This window comes from Salmo salar, chromosome 18 (genome assembly GCF_965601325.2).
Source record: "Salmo salar chromosome 18, fSalSal1, whole genome shotgun sequence".
NCBI lineage: Eukaryota > Metazoa > Chordata > Actinopteri > Salmoniformes > Salmonidae > Salmo > Salmo salar.
The window spans coordinates 64,165,780-64,189,767 of NC_138308.1; the positions used below are offsets into that span (position 1 = coordinate 64,165,780).

Sequence of the window (23,988 nt, forward strand, 5' to 3'; positions counted from 1 at the left end):
GTCGTACTCTGCGAATGTTGTAGAGCATGAACCTACAGGATCGGGTCACCGCCTTGATGTTAGCGGAGAACGACAGGGTGTTGTCCAGGGTCACGCCGAGGCTCTTAGCACTCTGGGAGGAGGACACAATAGAGTTGTCCACCGTGATGGCGAGATCATGGAAAGGGCAGTCCTTCCCCGGGAGGAAGAGCAGCTCCGTCTTGCCGAGGTTCAGCTTGAGGTGGTGATCCGTCATCCACACTGATATGTCTGCCAGACATGCAGAGATGCGATTCGCCACCTGGTTATCAGAAGGGGGAAAGGAGAAGATTAATTGTGTGTCGTCTGCGTAGCAATGATAGGAGAGACCATGTGAGGATATGACAGAGCCAAGTGACTTGGTGTATAGCGAGAATAGGAGAGGGCCTAGAACTGAGCCTTGGGGGACACCAGTGGTGAGAGCACGTGGTGCGGAGACGGATTCTCGCCACGCCACCTGGTAGGCGCGACCTGTCAGGTAGGACGCAATCCAAGAGTGAGACGCGCCAGAGATACCCAACTCGGAGAGGGTGGAGAGGAGGATCTGATGGTTCACAGTATCAAAGCCATGACACATGGGACCAACACTTTACATGGTGTGTTTATATTTTTGTTCAGTGTAAATGAAATTCGTTAAGGCTGGTTCATTGAGAGAAAGCTTACTTTACAATGCTTTGCCTGCTCAAAGTGAGCTGCTGCTGATGGGAAGTCAAAACTGTCCAACTCCTTGGAGCAGCTTGCAATGAGCATCAGCCTCGTTAACTTGTCCTCAATAAGGCGAACTTAAGGCCGTCTTTAATGTTTTGGATTAAGAATCTCCTCGGGGGCACACTAGAAATGGGGATAATCAACACAATCTTCACCAATTTTGCCCAATCAGGGAACACTTAGCTGAAGTCCCTTATGAGGACCTTGCTTGAGTAAACATATAAACACAGACACTAATTTCCAAGCAGTTTGAGGATTTATTAGCCTATCAAGTATATATGCCTTTGAAGTTGGAACACATTGACTGGTATTTCCATCAATGAAAAAGCATTTTTTGTAATGGATAATTTTTTTTCTCACGGACAATTTGGTATTTATCGGCTTTTCATATATAATTATTTTTGTCAAAAGGCGGCATTTACCGGCGAACAGAAACCCTGCCATAGAGACATGTTATTTTGACTCATTATTTATATTAATAATTCACTGGGTATTCATTCCTTGTGTCACTTTTTTTCCTTCAACTCTGCATTGTTGGAAAAGGACACGTAAGTGAGCATTTTAATGTTAGTCTACATCTATTGTCTACGACACATGTGACAAATAATATTTGATTTGACTGACCTGGACAAAGACACACAGAAAAAGGACTCGACGACACACACACTTGTTCCTGGGCATCGCCAGCAGTCATACTTTGGTATTTCTGATTGATTTTTTAGATTCTGTCTAGAAAAAATAATGCCCTACTCTCATCCAAGTCCGCTCCCCTTTTCCATCTCTCCACCACTCTTTTTCTGTCTCTCCATCATGTTTTTTTTTTAGCTTTTAATTTCTCTCACCCTGTTTCTCAAGTTTCTTTCTCTTCCTCATCTCTCTCTCCCTCATCACTCCCTCTCTCTCTCATCCCACCATCCCCCTCCGTCCTGTAGCCCGTCTTCCCCTCATCACTCTGTAATGACAGCGTCTTGGCAGTAAATTCTCCACACTGAGTGCGCTCCCGTAGAGATCCTGTAATTAGCATCTCCTCTCTGCTCTACAGAAATATTTTCATGACCCCCATAACACATTGTATGTGAGTGTGCATGCATGTACGTGCATATGTAGGCCTATTGTACATACTTGTGCATGTCTGTATACAAGCAAGAGAGAGACAGAGGTACAGAAAGAGGCCACGATTTAGCACAGTTGAATGTGTGGCAAACATTGCTAACTATTTTGGTCAATTACCAACCAAATAATTATTGAACCAAAGCATAACAAACCACCGCATTTAAATCATGGAAAGAGGTCTTGCAAAATGGCTGAATAAAAACAGTGTAGTTATTCCTTCCGCAAGGCAATCAAACAAGCGAAATTCCGGTACAGGGACAAAAATGGAGTCGCAATTCAATGGCTCAGACACGAGATGTATGTGGCATGGTCTAAAGGAAATCACAGACTACAAAAAGAAAACCAGCCATGTCACGGACATTGACATCACACTTCCAGACAAACTAAACACCTTCTTTGCCCGTTTTGAGGATAATACAGTGCAACCGTCGCAAACCGCTAACACAATCCTGTCTTGGAGCTCTACAGACAATTCCTTTGACCTCATGACTTAGTATTTGCTCTGACATGCACTGTCAACTGTGGGACCTTATATAGACAGGTGTGTACCTTTCCAAATCATGTCCAGTCAACTGAATTTACCACAGGTGGACTCCAAGCTCAATTTCGAGTCTCATTGCAAAGGATCTGAATCGTTAAGCAAATAAGGCATTTGTCTTTTATTTTTAATACAGTTGCAAAGATTTCTAAAAACCTGTTTTCCCTTGGTCATTATGGGGTATTGTGTGTAGACTACTGAGGATAAAAAAAAAAACAATATTAGAATAAGGCTGTAACGTAAAAAAAAAAGTGGAAAAAGTCAAGGGGTACAGTAACAGGATGTGGATTGTGCTGTAACCAGTGTAACATGTCTCATGCTAATGCTATTACTTGATGACCCATGGTTCATATGTCATGCAGATGAGCCATTTTATAATTGACCAACCACACTGGATATTCATTCAGACGTGCTGGTGGGTAGTTCACATGAGGAAATATTGCTAACTATTTTGGTCGATTACCAACCAAATAATTATTGAATCACAAAGCATAACAAAAAAATGAATATAGCATGTCTTACCTCTCTTTCAGTGTTGGGGTTTGCACAACCACAACTGGTACAGCTTCAGGTTCCCACCTGTGTGTTTGTGACGTCACTGTACCGAATTGTATAGCTAGATGCATTTTTTGGGGTGTTCCTGGGCCAAAAACGCTGTCAACCACTTAGCTAGCTAGCATTATCATCTACAAACCAAACACAATAACATTATCATGTCAACAATCTGCATATATAGCTTTAGCTAGCTAAAGTTAGCTAGTTGAAATAAAGGCATTGGTGATCTTGTGGGTTTTTTGCAGTGTCGCTACATGATGTCGCTATCTTTCGTTAAATTCCTTTGAGTACAAAACAGTCCGAAAACAGAAGAAGATAGCTAGCTAGCTAAGTAGCCATGTTAGTGCGCTCGATATTGAAGCTAGCTAAAGTAGCTAGCAAGCTAAAAATGCAACCCAACACATACCTACCAGTCCATGAGAACGGTGGCCACCTTTCAAAATTAATTCCATTGTATATCCGGTCTCTTGATTGGTAATGAGCAGTCTTTTTCTCTGTTATTTTTCTCTCTTTTGGGGTCGAGTTGATTCAGATCCAAGAATTATGCTTGTTTCTGTCAACGTTTTCTGAAAATGTTTCCCTTCCTCTCCAGCTCCAGACTGGAGCCATGGGGACATCACTAGGTGGCTCAGGGCTCATCATACCCCTTATTTCTGTTCAAAGTGAAAACACAACACAACAAGTGAGAATTACATCTTAAAAAGTATCAATTAACATCAAATAAAGTATTATTTGTCAATAGCTGTGTAACATAATGACACATCTACAGTCCCTGAAGTTGCTACACAATGTATCCGACTCATATTTGGGCAGCTGATGAGAAGACAAAGTGAGAGAGAGAGAGAGAGTGAGTGAGTGTGAGCGAGCAAGACCACCTGCCAATCTCAAATCCTCTCACAGATGAAAAGGTAATTACTCAAAGCTGATCAGCCAGAACAGACTGGAAGTCCTACTTCTCACACACCTTTGATACACTCACTGAGTCATGCTCTCATGCTGTGTAAGTGCATGTGTTTGTGCATGCATCCATGTGTCCAGGTAGGTAGACCGACATCTGCGGACGTGTTTGTGCAAATGTCTGCACGTGTATCTCTTTGCTTCAATTACTATGCATACGCATGAACGTCGTCTGATCGGAGGCGTGTGTGTTTGTAGGGCTGACACAAATACCGTATAACAGCGCAGCCGGTGGTTATGGATGAAGACAGTCATAAAAATACAATTAATGCTTTTTGGGGAGGAGGGGACAAACAGCTGACTAAAAACAGGAAGGTTGCAGCTGCCCAAAATTCCATGACTGTCATAGCCCTGTGGTGTGTGTGTGTGTGTGTGATATCTCAGCATGCTCATGCTGGCCCTGTCCATGATTAAGGAGAAAGAGTGTTAAGTCAAAATACATCAGGACAGCAAGGCAATGTGATTTAATCTCTATCCCACAGCCTAGAAACTTTGCACTCCACTCACCCCTCAGCATGACACTGAAATCCAAGAAATAGTGATGGGCTTTTCGTCTGATCTAACGTTACAATCACCATCATTACAATGATTCCAGACTGGCTTCCTCCTCTCTCCAACCCACATCCTATCCACACCCTTTCTTTCACTGTACAGCAGCCTGTATGTATCAGGGGAAGAGCGAGCGAGATAGAGAACACGGGACAGAAAGAGAGCGCGCCATTCAGGAGTGCCATTGCCATTATCTGATCTGCTGCTGGTGTGTTTACCTTGTTTGTGTCAAACGTTGCCAATGACAATATGAGCCCTCAGAAACCTCCCAAACATTGATGCAGCAGAATTACAAAACAGGATGTAGCTATGCTGTCACTTCCTGTTATAGTGGCTAGAGAGACTACACAAAGAGAGAGAACTGTACAGACAAGACCCAACAAGTATGTGTTTATGCATAGTGTGTTTGTGATGTGAGTGTGTATCAGTTGTGTTTGATGCTGTTCAAGATTAGGGAGGCCACATTTTCTTTAATGAGCATGGCCTTGTTTCTATTACAGCATAATTGGTGCCCAGGTCGAGAGACAAACTGAAATAATCAAGGTGACAGACAGTGACTCATTCAATACTGCTTTGCACACTCTTGCCTGCATCTAATCAAATCAAATTTATTTTTATATAGCCCTTCGTACATCAGCTGATATTCTCAAAGTGCTGTACAGAAACCCAGCCTAAAACCCCAAACAGCAAGCAAAGCATGTGAAAGAAGCACGGTGGCTAGGAAAAACTCCCTAGGAAAAACTCCCTAGAAAGGCCAAAAACCTAGGAAGAAACCTAGAGAGGAACCAGGCTATGAGGGGTGGCCAGTCCTCTTCTGGCTGTGCAGGGTGGATATTATAACAGAACATGGTCAAGATGTTAAAATGTTAAAATGTTCATAAATGACCAGCATGGTCAAATAATAATAATCATAGTAGTTGTCGAGGGTGCAACAAGCACGTCCGGTGAACAGGTCAGGGTTCCATAGCCGCAGGCAGAACAGTTGAAACTGGAGCAGCAGCACGGCCAGGTGGACTGGGGACAGCAAGGAGTCATCATACCAGGTAGTCCTGAGGCATGGTCCTAGGGCTCAGGTCCTCCGAGAGAAAGACAGAAAGAGAGAAAGAGAATTAGAGAGAGCATATTTAAATACACACAGGACACCGGATAAGACAAGAGAAATACTCCAGATGTAACAGACTGACCCTAGCCCCCCGACACATAAACTACTGCAGCATAAATACTGGCGGCTGAGACAGGAGGGATCAGAAGACACTGTGGCCCCATCCGATGATACCCCCGGACAGGGCCAAACAGGCAGGATATAACCCCACCCACTTTGCCAAAGCACAGCCCCCACACCACTAGAGGGATGTCTCCAACCACCAACTTACCGTCCTAAGACAAGGCCGAGTATAGCCCACAACGATCTCCACCATGGCACAACCCAAGGGGGGGGGGGGGGGGGGGGCGCCAACCCAGACAGGAAGACCACGTCAGTGACTCAACCCACTCAAGTGACGCAACTGATCTGGGGTGGAATCATTAGTCCAAACAGTATAATTAGCTTCTATTAGACAAATTCAGATAGGTCCCTCCTCGTTCCGTTTGCTTCCGTTCAAGAAACCTTTGCAACAGAATTGGAGGAATGAATACACCCCTGATCACCCGCACACACAGTTCACTTTCATAGCAGCCACATAAAGCATCACATTGCTCGTTGTATAATTCCTTTTTACCTGTTGTCTTAGCATATTAGCTGTTGTCTTAACCAGCTCTCCCAATCAACAACTGATTGCTTTATGTCTCTCTCTAATGTCAATATGCCTTGTATAGTGTTGTTTAGGGTATTTATCATTGTTTTATTTTACTGCGGAGCCCCTAGCCCCACTCAACATGCCTCAGATACCTCTTTTGTCCAACCTCCTACACATGCGGTGACCTCACCTAGCATAACTAGTGCCTCCAGAGATGCAACCTCTCTTATCGTCACTCAATGCCTTGGTTTACCTCCACTGTACCCACACCCTACCATACCCGTCTGTACATTATGCCCTGACTCTATTCTACCATGCCCAGAAATCTGCTCCTTTTATTCTGTCCCCAACGCACTTGACGACCAGTTTTGATACCCTTTAGCCGTACCCTCATCCTACTCCTCCTCGGTTCGTCGGGTGATGTAGAGGTTAACCAAGGCCCTGTGTGTCCCCAGGCGCGCTCATTTGTTGACTTCTGTAACTGTAAAAGCCTTGGTTTCATGCATGTTAACAGAGGCCTCCTCACTAAGTTTGTTTCACTCACTGCTTTAGCACACTCCGCCAACCCTGATGTCCTTGCCGTGTCTGAATCCTGGCTTAGGAAGGCCACCAAAAATTCTGAGATTTCCATCTCCAACTACAACATTTTCCGTCAAGATAGAACTGCCAAAGGGGGAGGAGTTGCAATCTACTGCAGAGATAGCCTGCAAAGTTCTGTCACACTTTCCAGGTCGCTGCCCAAACAGTTCGAGCTTCTAATTTTAAAAATGAATCTCTCCAGAAATAAGTCTCACTGTTTCCACCTGTTATAGACCCCCTTCAGCTCCCAGCTGTGCCCTGGACACCATATGTGAATTGATTGCCCCCTATCTATCTATCTATCTATCTATCTATCTATCTATCTATCTATCTATCTATCTATCTATCTATCTATCTATCTATCTATCTATCTATCCATCTTCAGAGTTCGTTCTGCTAGGTGACCTAAACTGGGATATGCTTAACACCACGGCTGTCCTACAATCTAAGCTAGATGCTCTCAATCTCACACAAATAATCAAGGAACCCACCAGGTACAACCCCAAATCCATAAACATGGGCACCCTCATAGATATTATCCTGACCAACTTGCCCTCCAAATACACCTCTGCTGTTTTCAATCAGGATCTCAGCAATCACTGCCTCATTGCCTGCATCCGTTATGGGTCCATGGTCAAACACTCCCTAAAACACTTCTGCCTTTCTAATCGACCTGGCCCAGGTATCCTGAAAGGATATTGACGTCATCCCGTCAGTAGAGGATGCCTGGTTGTTCTTTAAAAGTAACTTCCACAAACTTAAATGAGCATGCGCCTTTCAAAAAATGTAGAACTAAGAACAGATATCGCCCTTGGTTCACTCCAGACCTGACTGCCCTCGACCAGCACAAAAACTTCCTGTGGAGAACTGCACTAGCATTGAATCGTCCCCGCGATATGCAACTTTTCAGGGAAGTCAGGAACCAATACACACAGTCAGTTAGGAAAGCAAAGGCAAGCTTTTTCAAACATAAATTTGCATCCTGCAGCTCTAACTCCAAAAAGTTCTGGGACACTAAAGTCCATGAAGAATAAAAGCACCTCCTCCCGGCTGCCCACTGCACTGAGGCTAGGAAACACTGTCACCACCAATAAATCCACGATAATCGAGAATTTAAATAAGCATTTCTCTACGGCTGGCCATGCTTTCCTCCTGGCTACCCAAACCCCGGCCAACAGCTCCGCACCCCACGCAGCTACTTGCCCAAGCCTCCCCAGCTTCTCCTTCACCCAGATAGCTGATGTTCTGAAAGAGCTGACCCATACAAATCAGCTGGGCTAGACAACCTGGAACCTACTCTTTCAAAAATTATCCGCAGCCATTGTTGCAACCCCTATTACTAGTCTGTTCAACCTCTTATGTATCGTCCAAGATTCCTAAAGATTGGAAAACTGCCGCGGTCATCCCCCTCTTCAAAGGGGGTGACACTCTAGACCCAAACTGTTACAGACCTATACCCATCCTGCCCTGCCTTTCCAAGGTCTTCGAAAGCCAAGTTAACAAACCGATCACTGCCCATTTCGAATCCCACCGTACCTTCTCCGCTGTGCTATCCGGTCTCCGAGCTTGTCACAGGTGCACCTCAGCCACGCTGAAGGTACTAAACGATATCATAACCGCCTTCGATATAAGACCGTACTGTGCAGCCGTCATCAACGACCTGGCCAAGGCTTTCGACTCTGTCAATCACCATATTCTTATCGGCGGACTCAATAGCCTTGCATTCTCAAATGACTGCCTCGCCTGGTTCACCAACTACTTCTTAGATAGAGTTCAGTGTGTAAAATCGGAGGGCCTGTTGTCCGGACCTCTGACAGTCTCTATGGGGAACACTGTTAACAAACCTCCAAACGAGCTTCAATGCCATACAACACTCCTTCCGTGGCCTCCAACTGCTCTTAAAAGTTAGTAAAACTAAATGCATGCTCTTCAACCGATTGCTGCCCGCACTCGCCCGCACGACTAGTATCACTACTCTGGACAGTTCTGACTTAGAATATGTGGACAACTACAAATACCTAGGTGTCTTGCTAGACTGTAAACTCTCCTTCCAGACTGACATTAAGCATCTCCAATCCAAAATTAAATCTAGAGTCGGCTTCCTATTTCGCAACAAAGCCTCCTTCACTCAAGCTGCCAAACATACCGTCGTAAAATTGACTATCCTACCGATCCTCGACTTCGGCGATGTCATTTACAAAATAGCCTCCAACACTCTACTCAGCAAACTGGATGCAGTCTATCACAGTGCCATCCATTTTGTCACCAAAGCCCCATATACCACCCACCACTGTGACGTGTATGCTCTCGTCGGCTGGCCCTCGCTACATATTCGTCGCCAGACCCACTGGCTCCAGGTCATCTATAAGACTTTGCTAGGTAAAGCTCCGCCTTATCTCAGCTCACTGGTCACCATAACAACCCCCCACCCGTAGCACGCGCTCCAGCAGGTATATCTCACTGGTCATCCCCAAAGCCAACACTTCCTTTGTCCGCCTTTCCTTCCAGTTCTCTGCTGCCAATGATTGGAACGAAGTGCAAAAATCACTGAAGTTGGAGACTAATATCTCCCTCGCTAACTTTAAGCATCAGCTATCTGAGCAGCTTACCGATTGCTGCAGCTGTACAAAGCCCATCTGTAAATAGCCCATCCAACTACCTACCTCATCCCCATATTGTTTTTAATTTACTTTATTCCTCTTTTGCACACCAGTATTTCTACTTGCACACCATCTGCACATCTATCACTCCAGTGTTAATTTGCTAAATTGTACTTACTTAGCTACTATGGCCTATTTATTGCCTTACCTCCTTACTCCATATGCACACATTATATATATGCACACATATATATATATATATATATATATATATATATATATATATAATATATATATATATATATATATATATATATATATATATATATATATATATATATATATATATATATATATATACACATATACATACATATACATATACACACACACACATATATACACATACATACATATATACACACACACACACACACACACACATATATATATATATACACACACACACACACACATACATGCATACATACATACATATATATATTGTTATTGACTGTACTTTCATTTATCCCATGTGTAACTCTTGTTTTTTGTCGCACTACTTAGCTTTATTTTGGCCAGGTCACAGTTGTAAATGAGAACTTTTTCTCAACTGGCTTCCTGGTGAAATATATACTTAAAAAAAAATCCTTCTCACATCAACGCGCTCTCATCTCACCTTGTCACTTCACTTGTGGACTTCGGTGCACAACACAACAGCTGTCTGTTACCAACCAGGCACAAAAAAAAAACTCTCCAAGCCAAACCTTCATACCATAACCGCTACACAGGATATTATAGTCCAGAAAGACAACATGTCAGTTCATATTGCAAGAGCTCCGATAAATTGGAGGATGTCCTCTGGAAGTTGTCATAATTACTGTGTAAATCTATGGAAGGGGGTGAGAACCATGACCCTACTAGGTTTGTCCTCCGGCTACAGTATGGTGCTACCCTAGAGGGTAGTTGAGGCAACTGTACACCTTCATTGCAAATCAGTGTGTTTTAAATCAGTTATTTGGAGACGTGAATATATCTAGCAGTTAAAAAATAAAATATTGAGTAGGATGGTCCTCCCCTTCCTCCTCTGAGGAGCCTCCACTGTTGTATATGCATACGAGGTGAGGTTAAGTGGTACTACAAGTGCAGCAACAGTGTGTGTGCGAGCGCATGTGGCCTATTCTGCATGTGTGTACAAGCATTCATCCAATCCCGCCTCTGCATAGTGGCTAAGGGAGTGCTAGGCGAGGGGGCCCGTGGCATACGCCTATTCCAAGTCAGACTGGAATCCTTGGAACAGAGCAGCAGCAGCAGTCAAGGGTCAAGCTGTGGGATTTGGCCATCAAAACATTCCAGAGGCCAGGGACTTAAAGTCTCCCCCCCCTCCATAAATCTTCCTCCCCTTCTTGCCTAGTCTCCTCTAGCCCCTTCCCCTGTGTCCCCGTGTTTTTGCTTTAGCTACTGTACACAAAGCCACTCAGGACCAGCATGCAAAAAGGGGAAGTGGACCTGGCTACATCAGAGTTAGAGAAGTCAAGCTTCAGCTCACCCATAGAGATGGATATAGACCATTTTAGAATGGACATTGCCATTGAGGGCTTCCACTATTTTAAAGTAGTCAACTGGGTGGGGATTCCTTTGAGTTGGGACAGATCAGCCTATCATCACAGCATTGTCTTCTTCAAATTGGGTTGCCTATGGTTTGTAAATGGCTTGAAGCTATATCACCATAATCTAGTGGCCACAATATGAATGACAAAATTTGAATCAGGACTCCAGTAGAGCAGGTTGCAGTTATTCACCAATACTAGCTTTACGCTTTTTTCAAACACAAAATATGAAGAAAATTGACTACTTTAAAATTAAGAGTCTCAATGGTGCTGCCCATGCTGTCACAGACACCATGATGGCAGATTCAAAGCTGAGTCCTCTATCCATCTCTCTCTATGAAATCACCTCACCAGCAGAAGACTATACAGAATGGGTCTAAGGTCTAGTTGATTTTGTTGTCACAGAACCATTTCTGTGTGGATCTTGAGGTATGTTTTGGGTCATTGTCTTGTTGGGAAGTCCACATACGGCCAAGTCCCAGCCTTCTGGCAGAGGCAACCAGATTGTCAGCCAAAAGTGCCTGGTACTTGGTGGAATTCATTATGCCATCAATCTTAACCAGTGCCCCTGGAATTAAAAACAGCCCCAAAACATCACTGACATCCCTGACCCACCACCATATTTGAGTATGAGGTGCCTCTCCTTGTATGCATCTCTGTTTCGACGCCAAACATGCCGATGCTGTATCTGACCAAAACGTTCAATTTTGGTCTCATCTGACCAGAGCACCTTCTTCCAATCATAATTTAAATGACGTTTGGCAAACTCCAGACGTTTGGCAAGCTCCAAGCGCTTGCGTCTGTGTCTTGGGATCATTAAGGGCTTTCTTCTGGCAACCCTTCCAAAGAGCCTGTGGTTGTGGAGGTGGCGTCTAATGGTGTTTTTTTAAACCTGGTGACCCCAAGATGCCACCAAGGCCTGCAATTCTTTCACAGTGATTCTTGGGGATTGTGTTGCTTATCTCACGATCCTCCTCCCTATCCTGTGGGGCAAAATGCATTTGCGTCCTCTACCCATGAGGTTTTCAATTGTTCCATATCTTTTGAATGTTTTAATAATTTCCCTGATAGTGCTCAGTGGTATATTCAATTGTTTGTGGATTTTCTTGTAGCCATTACCAGATTTATGAAGGTCTACGACCATTTGTCCCTTTTGAACTGCCATTTCTTTTCTTTATGGTGTTGGATGACAAAGGGATATTGCATGCGTGTTACCTCATTTTTATACCCTAGTGAAAAAGGAAGTGATGTAATGGCTCAATATAGTTCCTTAACACTTAGATAAACTTAAATAAGTGGAATTTAATTCCTGGTTTAATTTTGGTAGATGCTATTTACAATTATATTTAAGGGTGCCATTAATTGTGAAACCTTGATTTGGAGGACATTGCCTTAAATCAATAAATTATTTTGTTGGGTTCCATTGAAACATTAATAAAGTACAGTATTTTTCACATATTGGTATTTTGGTTGCTCTCTATAATTATATTGTTTATATTTTTTTAAGTATGGTTTGTGCATTGCCAGTCAGGGGTGCCAGTAATTTTGGAGCCCACTGTATAAGAGTTTCTGAAGGAGGATGAGGATGCCATAATAGACATTCATGTATCCTTCGATGGAACTTGGCACTAGGGAGGATTCACTTCCAACTACGGGATAGGTGTGTGCATTGGTGCTGGTACCAGCGAGCCATAGAAAATGGTGAAGATCCACCCCGTCACAAAAACCATGGAGGTCATGCATTTTTTAATAGAGAGGTTGCACAGAAAATGGTACCTGTACATCATAGGATGTCAAATGATAACCTCTTCAAAAGATTGTAGCACGTAGCAACCCAGAATGCAAATTAACCTCTTATGACACCTATCACATAGGGGGCAGTATTGTCACTTTTGGATGAAATACGTGCCCATATTAAACTGCCTCCTACTCAGACTCAGAAGGTAGGATATGCATATTATTAGTCGATTTAGATAGAAAACACTCTGAAGTTTCTAAAACGGTTTGAATGATGTCTGTGAGTATAACAGAACTCATATGGCAGGCAAAAACCTGAGAAAAATCCTACCAGGAAGTGGAAATCTGATGCGTGGAATTGTTCCAAGTCATTGCCTATCGAACACACAGTGACTAAGGATTAATTTTGTACTTCCTAAGGCTTCCACTAGATGTTAGTCTTTAGAAAGTTGTTTGAGGCTTCTATGATGAACAGAGAGCGAACAAGAAGGTGGGGAAGTTGGTGACTCAGGGAAGGACATCAGTTCATTGGCGCGTGTTCACTTGAGAGGTAGCTGTGTTCCAAAACGTTTTTCAAGACACTGGAATCGTCCGGTTGGAATATTATTGAACTTCTAAGTGAAAAAGGCCCAAAAGATTGATGCTTTACAACGTTTGACATGTTTGAACGAACGTAAATATAACTTCTTTTACTTTTCGTCATGACATTTTCCGCGCGCTTCCTACATTTGGAGTAGCTAACTAAATGCGCTAACAACAAGGAGCTATTTGGACATAAATTATGGAGTTTATCGAACAAAACAACATTTATTGTGGACCTGGGATTCCTGGAAGTGCCTTCTGATGAAGATCAAAAGGTAAGTGAATATTTCTAATGCTATTTATGATTTTAAATGACTCCAAAATGGCGGGTATCTGTATTGCCTAGTGTATTTTTCTGAGCGCAGTACTCAGATTATTGCAAAGTGTGCTTTCCTCTTGAAGATTTTTTTTAAATCTGTCACAGCGTTTGCATAAAGGAGATGTTCATCTATAATTCTTTAAATGACAGTTTAATATTTTATCAACCTTTATGACGAGTATTTTTGTAAATTGTGCTGATTCACCGGCAGTATTGGAGGGAAAATATGTTCTGAACGTCACGCGCCAATGTAAAATGCTGTTTTTGGATATAAATATGAATTTTATCGAACAACAAAATGCATGTATTGTGTAACATGATGTCCTAGGAGTGTCATCTGATGAAGATCGTCAAAGGTTAGTGCTTCATTTAGCTGTGTTTTGGGTATTTGTGATGCATCTAGTTGCTTGGAAAATGGCTGTGTGGTTATTTGTGTCCATGTACTCTCCTAATGTTTTGCTTTCGCTGTAAAGCCTTTTTGAAATCAGACAGCGTGGTTCGAGTCAGGAGAAGTGTATCTATAAAATGGTGTAAAATAGTTGTATGTTTGAGAAATTGAAATGATTAGATTTGCGATTTTGAATTTGGCGCTCTGATTTTTCACAGGCTATTGTCAAACTCAATCGTGTCGTATGAAGTTAATGTTTGTAATATGGTCGCGATGCCCCAAAACTGTTTTCATGGGCAAAAGCCGCATCACCGCAGCAGCCACGTTCAATGAGGGAGCCACTGCTATATCAAATGTGATGGACCCATTGTAGCTTGACAGCACTTTGGTGACACTGGAAGCAATCAGAAAGGAGATGTGAGAGCTGATGCTGCTTCAATGGAGCTTAGGATTTGTAAAAGGTATATTTTATGTTTATTTGTCAGTTTAGAAGTGAGAGTAAGAGTTTAATTAGTCTTACATAAATGGTAATATTTATGAAAAGTACATTTTAATTGCATTAGCCCATCTTTAAATTGTCATTTTGAGAAAATGGCCATGTCCCCCGTGCGCCAATACATTGTTCTCAGTCTTTAAAGGACGTACATTCACATTATTCCACACAGGTTCTTAGGTCTTATAATCAGACTTTTACAGAGGCTTTTTTTATGTCTTGTGTCGTTTTGACTAAGTGTCATTTTATCTGGAAATATATGCAAAATATGCATCCGTCATAAATGTGAAGTGTTTTTAAAAATAATTCCATGAAATAACAATATTTTGAAAAACTGATCTGCAAGTCTGACCATTGAGTGTTGTAATCACAAAACAAAAAAACATTGCCTTGTTGAAAAACAGATTCTCGTAATATGCACATTTAAGGTTGCCTCATTTGCATATTTTTAAGATTTACATTTTAAAATAAATAAAACTTGTAATTCAATAATTTATTGTAATTAGGTATACTTTCAACTGGTAAAGCTTCAGTCTGATGAGACTAAATAAAGAAAAAAAATCCCTGTTAGTCGGTGGTGCCTAGCCTTAAAACAGACTGGTAGAATAGTTAGCATAGCTAGCCATGGCTAGCACTCACTGGTTAAATTAAGTTTTGAGAATTAATGATTTTTTTTGTGTCAAATCACCAATTGGCAACCCATCCTTTATGGGATTAATTGACAAACAAACATTACAATAACTCAATGTGGTAATTAAATGATAATTCGAGTGTAATGGAGTTGACTGATGACATCAGTATATATAATTCATGACATTTGGACGGGAGCTATATTTGGAGTTAAATAATACAAACAATTGTTTAACTAGGAGTATCATTATTGCTTGAAATCAAGCTTGGCTTAACTGCTTTCAAATGGGGCAAGATGGCTCCCGAACCACGCATCCGTGATTTCTGTTGAAAACGTAATTTCCCCAAGTGGTTGAATTAAAGGCCTAGCTCCAAGAGAGACTCTCCTTGGCTAGGCTAACATGCTGATCAAACCAGGCATGCATGTTGATTTTGCTCACCCACATCAGAAGCGATCAGGACACACAGGTTGAAATTTCGTAATCACCTCCTCTTGAATGTGTGTGTTTCCCATCACAGTCCCCGCCATTCCAGGTCATTTTGCTGTTTGCTTGAGTAATTGGAGATGGAACTGACTTTTATGCAATCACAGCTCTATATAAAACTGTGCGTTGCCATGAATTAGTAGTTTCGGACTGTGAAGAGACCCCTGGTGGCATATGTATGGGTGTCTAAGATGAATGTCATTTGATTATACAGACAATCTGTATAATCAATGTTTCTCATAAAAACTAGAAGAGAAGCATTTAAATATATTCTCAACCAGGAAAGACAGGCTTGCATGTTGTAGATGTTAGTTGGGATGTGCGGTTAAGGGCAAGGCTTGCTGCTCTGTTTTGAACCAGCGGCTAGGTCTTTCTTTGCTGCACTAGCTCATATTACCGGACAGTAATCAAGATAGGACAAGACCAGAGCCTGAACAACTAGTACAGTTGATGTGTCAAAAACAGAGAACATATTTGTTATAAACAGTCATACCTCTCCCCATCTTTACAACAACTTTGTCAATATGACTTGCCCATGATAATTGACCATCCAATATTATACCTAAGAGTTTAGCTTCCTTAACTTGGTCAATGGTCACACCCTTATGTACAACTCCAGTTGAGTTTTAGGTGAGAGAATATTTTGAACCGAATAAATACATATAAAAGCATTTTAAGACCAGTTTATTTTTTTAAATCACCCATTCCGAAACAGACAACTCGTTATATAGAATTTCAGTGAGCTCACTGGCTTTGGGTGCTGACATGTAGCGTGTGGGATCATTCGCATACACAGTCATTCTAACTTTGTGTAAGACCAGTGGCAACTCATTTGTAAAAATAGAGAAGAGTAACGGCCCAAGGCAACTGACCTGACGGAGACTGCACATATCTGGTGTTAGAGATGCTTCCAACAAAGAACACTCTCTGGGTTCTATTGGATAAATAATAGGGATGCATGACATATCGGTGAACATATCGGAATCGGACGAAATTAGCTAGTTTAACGCCGATGTGAAAAACAGATGTCAAAGCTGACGTGCATACCTATATAACGTAGGTACATGACGTAATGACGCTACATAAAATTTGGCGCTACACCTGCAACACAGCATTCCTAACCTAGCCCACAATGTCTGCTGTGTGGATAGAGCAGTCAACTACTCGAGCAGTCATTTGAAAGAGTAAGAACATTTCAGCGAGACAACGCAAAGGCAAAATCCATTAATGCCAAGATAATGGAATTCATTTCCCTTGACAATCAACCATTCTCTGTCGTGGGTGATGTTGTCTTTCACGACCAGTACACACTAACATTATCAAGTGAGCTATTGTTCAGATGTTGCCCTACCGGAGTTACACAGTAATAGCGTCACTGCTATTAGCTTCACGACATATTATGGAACACCGTTTGGGACTTTGCATGTCAAAAAATATACACGTCAAATAACACTACTTGACAATAACACTAAGACACATTAAATAAGCTTTTAATTTGATACGTCAAATAACAAAGTTCTATTATAGAATGTAGTGTGTTCTGAATTTGCACGTGCAAGCCAAGCACCACCACTATCAGTAGCACTGTCAAAGCTGTACAAAAAAGTCTGCAAACACCAGCCACGAACGATGTGTTTACAATACCATGTTGTTAATAAATAATTATTTGTTTGACCGCAACATCTGGGGTAGCTAGCTAGCTTTAGCTTGGTACCTAGCTAGCACCAACACAACAAGCCTGAAAACAATGACCAGTAGAAACTGCAGACATTTTCACTATTCTTAGCAATGATTTAGGAATCCTTGTGAGTAAGTACTAGATAGGTAGCCACTTGATGTTCGCCTATTGAAATTGAACTTCAGTTCATTAAAATAAATAGCTAGCCAGCTACTTAACCCTGTTGCCCAAAGCTAACGTTATAAGCAGCCAGCTAGCTTCATCTGGCTAGTGAGGTTCGACCTGACCAGGTTATGTGTTGTGAAGCTAGCCACAATAAGGATTAGGCACAATAGTGGAATTTGCGGTTTGCCTTCGAAATAAAAGTACCACTTTGAAAGTGATGCAGAAGGTTACAATTGGTGGAATCATGCCATATTCAGACTAGATAATGTTAAACAAGGTTGGAATGTAAAGCAATTAATAGGGTATCCAGTCTACTCGATGACACTCACAGAACACAACTGAAGAGTCTACGCAAATATTAGCGTTGTTGCTCTTATCGCAGGACTGTGAATGTTTGAAATCACCTCCCCAGTCAGCCTATTGTGTGTACTGACATTCATATTGCACTGTACAGCTTTACCTAAGGATTGGGGATCAATGAAATGGGCTAACAGTCTACTCAATACCCAATATATGTTCTCCCAATGTCATCCTCCGAGTTATCAGACTCCAAAACATCCACGCAGTATTGTTTTTCCTCTGGAATAATGTTCAATACACATAGGTTGACAATAAATGTGGCTCAATTCACAGTTGTTTCAGAGTCCCGCGATAAGACCTACAATGCTAATATACTCTGGGTGTCACTGAGTCGACTGATACCCCATGTCATTGATCCACAATCCATAGGTAAGTCTGTACAGTGAAATAAGTATGCCCCCAATGCAATTCTAAAGTATAATACATCCAGTGTGATTTCAACAGATGTCAAATTAACAAATTGTCTTTTGTTGATTTTATAAAACATTCCAACCTCATTTAGCATGATCTATTCATTTATGGCATAATTCTACTATTTGTACATTTGCATCACTGTCAATGACATACTTTTACTTTGAAGGCCAACCACAAAGTCCACTATTGTGGCTAATCCTTGTGGCTAGCTTCACAGATGGTCCGACCACCATTAATCAAATAATAACTGTCTTATAAAATCAGGGTTATTTTAGATGACACCTAGCTATATAGTTAGCTAACTATAGCTACTGAAACAGATGTCGTTTTGTTATGTTTTTGGGGAAGAACATTGTTTGCATTCATGAGCTAGCTAGCTTTTCTTATGACCAGCAGTCTAGGTGCTACTGACAACTTTACCAGCATCATAGCATACATATGGAATCGTTGTGACATATGAAATATGAGTGATAGTGTAAACAATGTGCAATAACTACATACAAAATGAATGAACACGTTAAATTATTATGTGACGTGCAGTCATATTCAGGTCCTGATTGGTCAACAAGCTTATTTGACATGCAAATATACAAACAGCGTTCCATAGAATTCCTGGTTGAGAATGAAACGACTGAACAACAAAACAGCACAGCAAGTAAGTGAAAGAAATAGGTTTTGATTATGTTTTACTGGTAATGGAGACATACGTAAATGCCAACAAAATAACTTTTTGGTCAGTGTGGTGTGTGTGCGTAACTTTTAAATTTAACTAGGCAAGTCAGTTAAGAACAAATTCTTATTTACAATGACGGCCTACCCCGGCCAAACACGGACGACGCTGGCCAATTATGCGCCGCACTATGGGACTCCCAAACACGGCCGGATGTGATACAGCCTGGATTCGAACCAAGGACTGTAGTGATGTCTCTTGCACTGAGATGCAGTGCCTTAGACCGCTGCGTCCATGAATGTGTTTTAACTATTTAAGATGTACTAGAATGCTTAAAAAGGCTGCTAAAATGTTTAATATTGGTATTTTTGGCAAGGAAAATATCAGATATCGGTATCAGCCAAAAATGTCATATCGATGCATCACTAACAAATAACTAACAATGTGATGACAAGTTATGTAACACCATAGCAAGTTAGTTTTTTCAATAACAATCTATGATTAATAACATCAAAAGGCTGCACTGAAAATCTAACAATACAGTTCCAACTATCTTACTTATTTATTTTAACCAATCAGTCATCTCAGTCAGTGCAGTACAAGTTGAGTGCCCTTCTCTACATGCATGAATGTCAGTACTTAACTTGTTCACTGAAAAATAGCATCGTATTTGGTCAAACAATTCTCTCCATCAGTTTACTAAGAACAGGCAGCAAACTGATAGGGCAGCTGTTAGAGCCAGCAAAGGGTGCATTAATGTTTTAAAGCAGCGGAAATACTTTAGCTTCCTTCCAGGCCTGAGAACACACTCCTTTATGCTTTGGTTAAAGACATAGCAAATAGGGGTGTCAACAGTCTGCTACCATTCTCAACAATCAAGGTTGTTTATACTTGGTGGCGTATAATTATTGATGGATAATAGTTTTTTCACCTCTCCCACACTAACTTGGCCAAATACAAAACAGCAATTCTTCCCTTTCATTAATAGATATTTTATACAAAAACATATGATGGTTCAATATGGTCATTTGACTTCGGAGTTCATTTCACTTTACTAGTGAAATAGTAATTGGCTTTGTTATAAATGACCCATCAACTTCAATAAGCGATGGAGATTAATTGGGTTTTCTGCCCAATTTAAGGTACTCCAAAATATCTTGGCCAATGTTTAGTCATAACATATCTCAATTTAAGTATGTCAACCAATCAGCTGAGCAGGCTGACGTGTTTCAAATCGAATCAAAATGTATTTGTCATGTGTGCCGAATACAACAGGTGTAGAGTTTAGAGTGAAATGCTTACTTACAGGCTCTAACCAATAGTGCGGTCAACCTCTAATTTAGGTAAGTAAAGAAATAAAAACAACAGTAAAAAGACTGAAAAATAACAGTAGCGAGGCTATATACAGTAGCGAGGCTATATACAGTAGTGAGGCTATACAGGCACCGGTTAGTCGGGCTGATTGAGGTAATATGTACATGTAGATATGGTTAAAGTGACTATGCATATATGATGAACAGAGAGTAGCAGTAGCGTAAAAAAAGAGGGGTTGGCGGGTGGTGGGACACAATGCAGATAGCCCGGTTAGCCAATGTGCGGGGGCACTGGTTGGTCGGGCCAATTGAGGTAGTATGTACATGAATGTACAGTAAAACTGACTTTACATATATGATAAACAGAGAGTAGCAGCAGTGTAAAAGAGGGGTTGGGGGGCACAATGCAAATTAGAAGTTGACCGATTAATCGGAATGGCCGATTAATTAGGGCCGATTTCAAGTTTTCATAACAATCGGAAATCGGTATTTTTGGACGGCAATTTTTTAATATTTTTATTTTATTTTTTAAGACCTTTATTTAAACTAGGCAAGTCAGTTAAGAACACATTCTTATTTTCAATGACGGCCTAGGAACGGTGGGTTAACTGCCTTGTTCAGGGGCAGAACGACAGATTTTTACCTTGTCAGCTCAGGGATTCAATCTTGCAACCTTACGGTTAACTAGTCCAATGCTCTAACCACCTGCTTTACATTGCACTCCACGAGGAGCCTGCATGTTACGCGAATACAGTAAGAAGCCAAGGTAAGTTGCTAGCTAGCATTAAACTTATCTTCTAAAAAACAATCAATCAATCATAATCACTAGTTAACTACACATGGTTGATGATATTACTAGTTTATCTAGCCTGTCCTGCGTTGCATAGAATCGCTTAGGTACACGTTGCTCCAACCATAAACATCAATGCCTTTCTTAAAATCAATACACAAGTATATATTTTTAAACCTGCATATTTAGTTAATATTGCCTGCTAACATTAATTTATTTTAACTAGGGAAAATGTGTCACTTCTCTTCCAAACAGAGTCAGGGTATATGCAGCATTTTGGGCCGCCTGGCTCGTTGCGAACTGTGAAGACTATTTCAAAATGGGGGATGATTTAACAAAAGCGCATTTGCGAAAAAAGCACAATCGTTACACGACTGTACCGAACCATAAACGTCAATGCCTTTCTTAAAATCAATACACAGAAGTATATATTTTTAAACCTGCATATTTAGCTAAAAGAAATCCAGGTTAGCAGGCAATATTAACCAGGTGAAATTGTGTCATTTTGCGTTCATTGCACGCAGTCAGGGTATATGCAACAGTTTGGGCCGCCTGGCTCGTTGCAAACTAATTTTCAAGAATTTTACGTAATTATGACATAACATTGAAGGTTGTACAATGTAACAGGAATAACGTTTTGTTTTCGAGATGATAGTTTCCGGATTCGACCATATTAATGACCTAAGGCTCGTATTTGTGTGTTATTATGTTATAATTAAGTCTATGATTTGATAGAGCAGTCTGACTGAGCGATGGTAGGCACCAGCAGGCTCGTAAGCATTCATTCAAACAGCACTTTCGTGCGTTTTGCCAGCAGCCCTTCGCAATACATTGCACTGTTTATGACTTCAAGCCTATCAACTCCCAAGATTAGGCTGGTGTAACCGATGTGAAATGGCTCGCTAGTTAGCCGGGTGCGCGCTAATAGTGTTTCAAACGTCACTCGCTCTGAGACTTGGAGTAGTTGTTTCCCCTTGCTCTACATGGGTAACGCTGCTTCGAGGGTGATTGTTGTCGATGTGTTCCTGGTTCAAGCCCAGGTAGGAGCGAGGAGAGGGACGGAAGCTATACTGTTACACTGGCAATACTAAAGTGCCTATAAGAACATCCAATAGTCAAAAGGTATATGAAATACAAATCGTATAGAGAGAAATAGTCCTATAATTCCTATAATAACTACAACCTAAAACATCTTACCTGGGAATGGAATATTGAAGACTCATGTTAAAAGGAACCACCAGCTTTCATATGTTCTCATGTTCTGAGCAAGGAACTTAAACGTTAGCTTTTCTACATGGCACATATTGCACTTTTACTTTCTTCTCCAACACTTTGTTTTTGCATTATTTAAAGCCAATTGAACATGTTTCATTATTTATTTGGGGCTAAATTGATTTTATTGATGTATTATATTAAGTTAAAATAAGTGTTCATTCAGTATTGTTGTAATTGTCATTATTACAAAAAATATCTAAAAAAAAAAAAAAAAAAATTAAATGAGAAAAAAAATAAAATAAAGTAAAAAAATTAAATATAAAAATACAAATAAAATAATATTAAAAAAAATCAAAAATGGAAAATTCAAATCGGTATCGGGGTCTTTGGTCCTCCAATAATCGGTATCGGTGTTGAAAAATCCTAATCGGTCGACCTCTAATGCAAATAGTCCGGGTAGCCATTTGATTACCTGTTCAGGAGTCTTATGGCTTGGGGGTAAAAACTTTTGAGAAGCCTTTTTGTCCAAGACATGGCACTCCGGTACCACTTGCCATGCCGTAGTAGAGAGAAGTCTATGACTGGGGTGGCTGGGGTCTTTGACAATTTTTAGGGTCTTCCTCTGACATCGCCTGGTGTAGAGGTCCTGGATGGAAGGCAGCTTTGCCCCAGTGATGTACTGGGCCGTATGCACTACCTTCTGTAGTGCCTTGCGGTCGGAGGCCGAGCAATTGCCGTACCAGGCTGTGATGAAACCAGTCAGGATGCCCTCGATGTTGCAGCTGTAGAACCTTTTGAGGATCTGAAGACCCATGCCAAATCTTTTTATAGTTTCCTGAGGGGAAATAGGCTGTGTCGTGCCCTCTTCACGACTGTCTTGGTGTGTTTGGACCATTCTAGTTTGTTGGTGATGTGGACACCAAGGAACTTGAAGCTCTCAACCTGCTCCACTACAGCCCCGTTGATGAGAATGTTTGCCACCTTTTCTGCATCATTTCTTTGAACCATAAAATGTTTAAATTCATCATCAATCCAGGTGGCTCTGACAGTTGTCACAGTTAGTTTCTTAACAGGTGCATGCTTGTCAACATTTGGCATGAATCATTTATAAATACTTTCAGTGCTGCATCTGGATTCCATTCACCATACACATCAGAGCAACATACTTTTTTTACATCATCAACAAAAAAATCCTGAGAAAACATTTTGTATGATCTCTTTTAAGTTACTTTAGGCTCAACCTTTGGCAATTTGTCTTTCCTTGTTATTGCCACAATGTTGTGGTCACTACAGCCAATGGAAACTGATATTACTTTGAAGCAAAGCTCTGCAGCATTAGTGAAGATATGACCAATACAACTGGCTGTCACAGATCCAGCACTATTGGTATGCACTCTAGTTGATTGAGTTATAACCTGGGTCATACTACAGGCATTAGTCACAATCAGTGGAGGCTGCTGAGAGGAGGACGACTCATAATAATGGCCAGAATAGAGTGAATGGAATAATAAACACATGGTTTTCATCTGTTTGATAGAATTCTATTCACTTCATTCCAGCCACTATGATCCATCCTCCCCTCAGTAGTTTCTACTGCTCACAGTCAGAAGCTTCCTCGAGAGGACAGCTAATTGCTAACTAGTCAATGTTCAGGCCATCAGAAAATAAACCTCTTAACATCACACACATTATTAAGCACTGCACACATATTATCCAAATACTGACTAAAAACAAATCACAGATTAAGGTACATCATTGTTACTGGAAAATTATTTGATATTGAGAT

At 41.1% G+C, this 23,988-nt stretch overlaps 1 long non-coding RNA gene across 1 annotated transcript in view; it reads right to left on the reverse strand.

Annotated features, from left to right (window-relative positions):
• LOC145850245 (uncharacterized) overlaps positions 1 to 23,988 on the reverse strand; it is a 46,977-nt gene that overhangs the window by 4,843 nt on the left and 18,146 nt on the right. The window contains exons 2-3 of the long non-coding RNA XR_006760456.2: positions 3,343 to 5,514; positions 2,900 to 3,063 (exon numbers count right to left, since the gene is read on the reverse strand). This is a non-coding gene — a long non-coding RNA (uncharacterized LOC145850245). The remainder of the gene's footprint in view (positions 1 to 2,899; positions 3,064 to 3,342; positions 5,515 to 23,988) is intronic.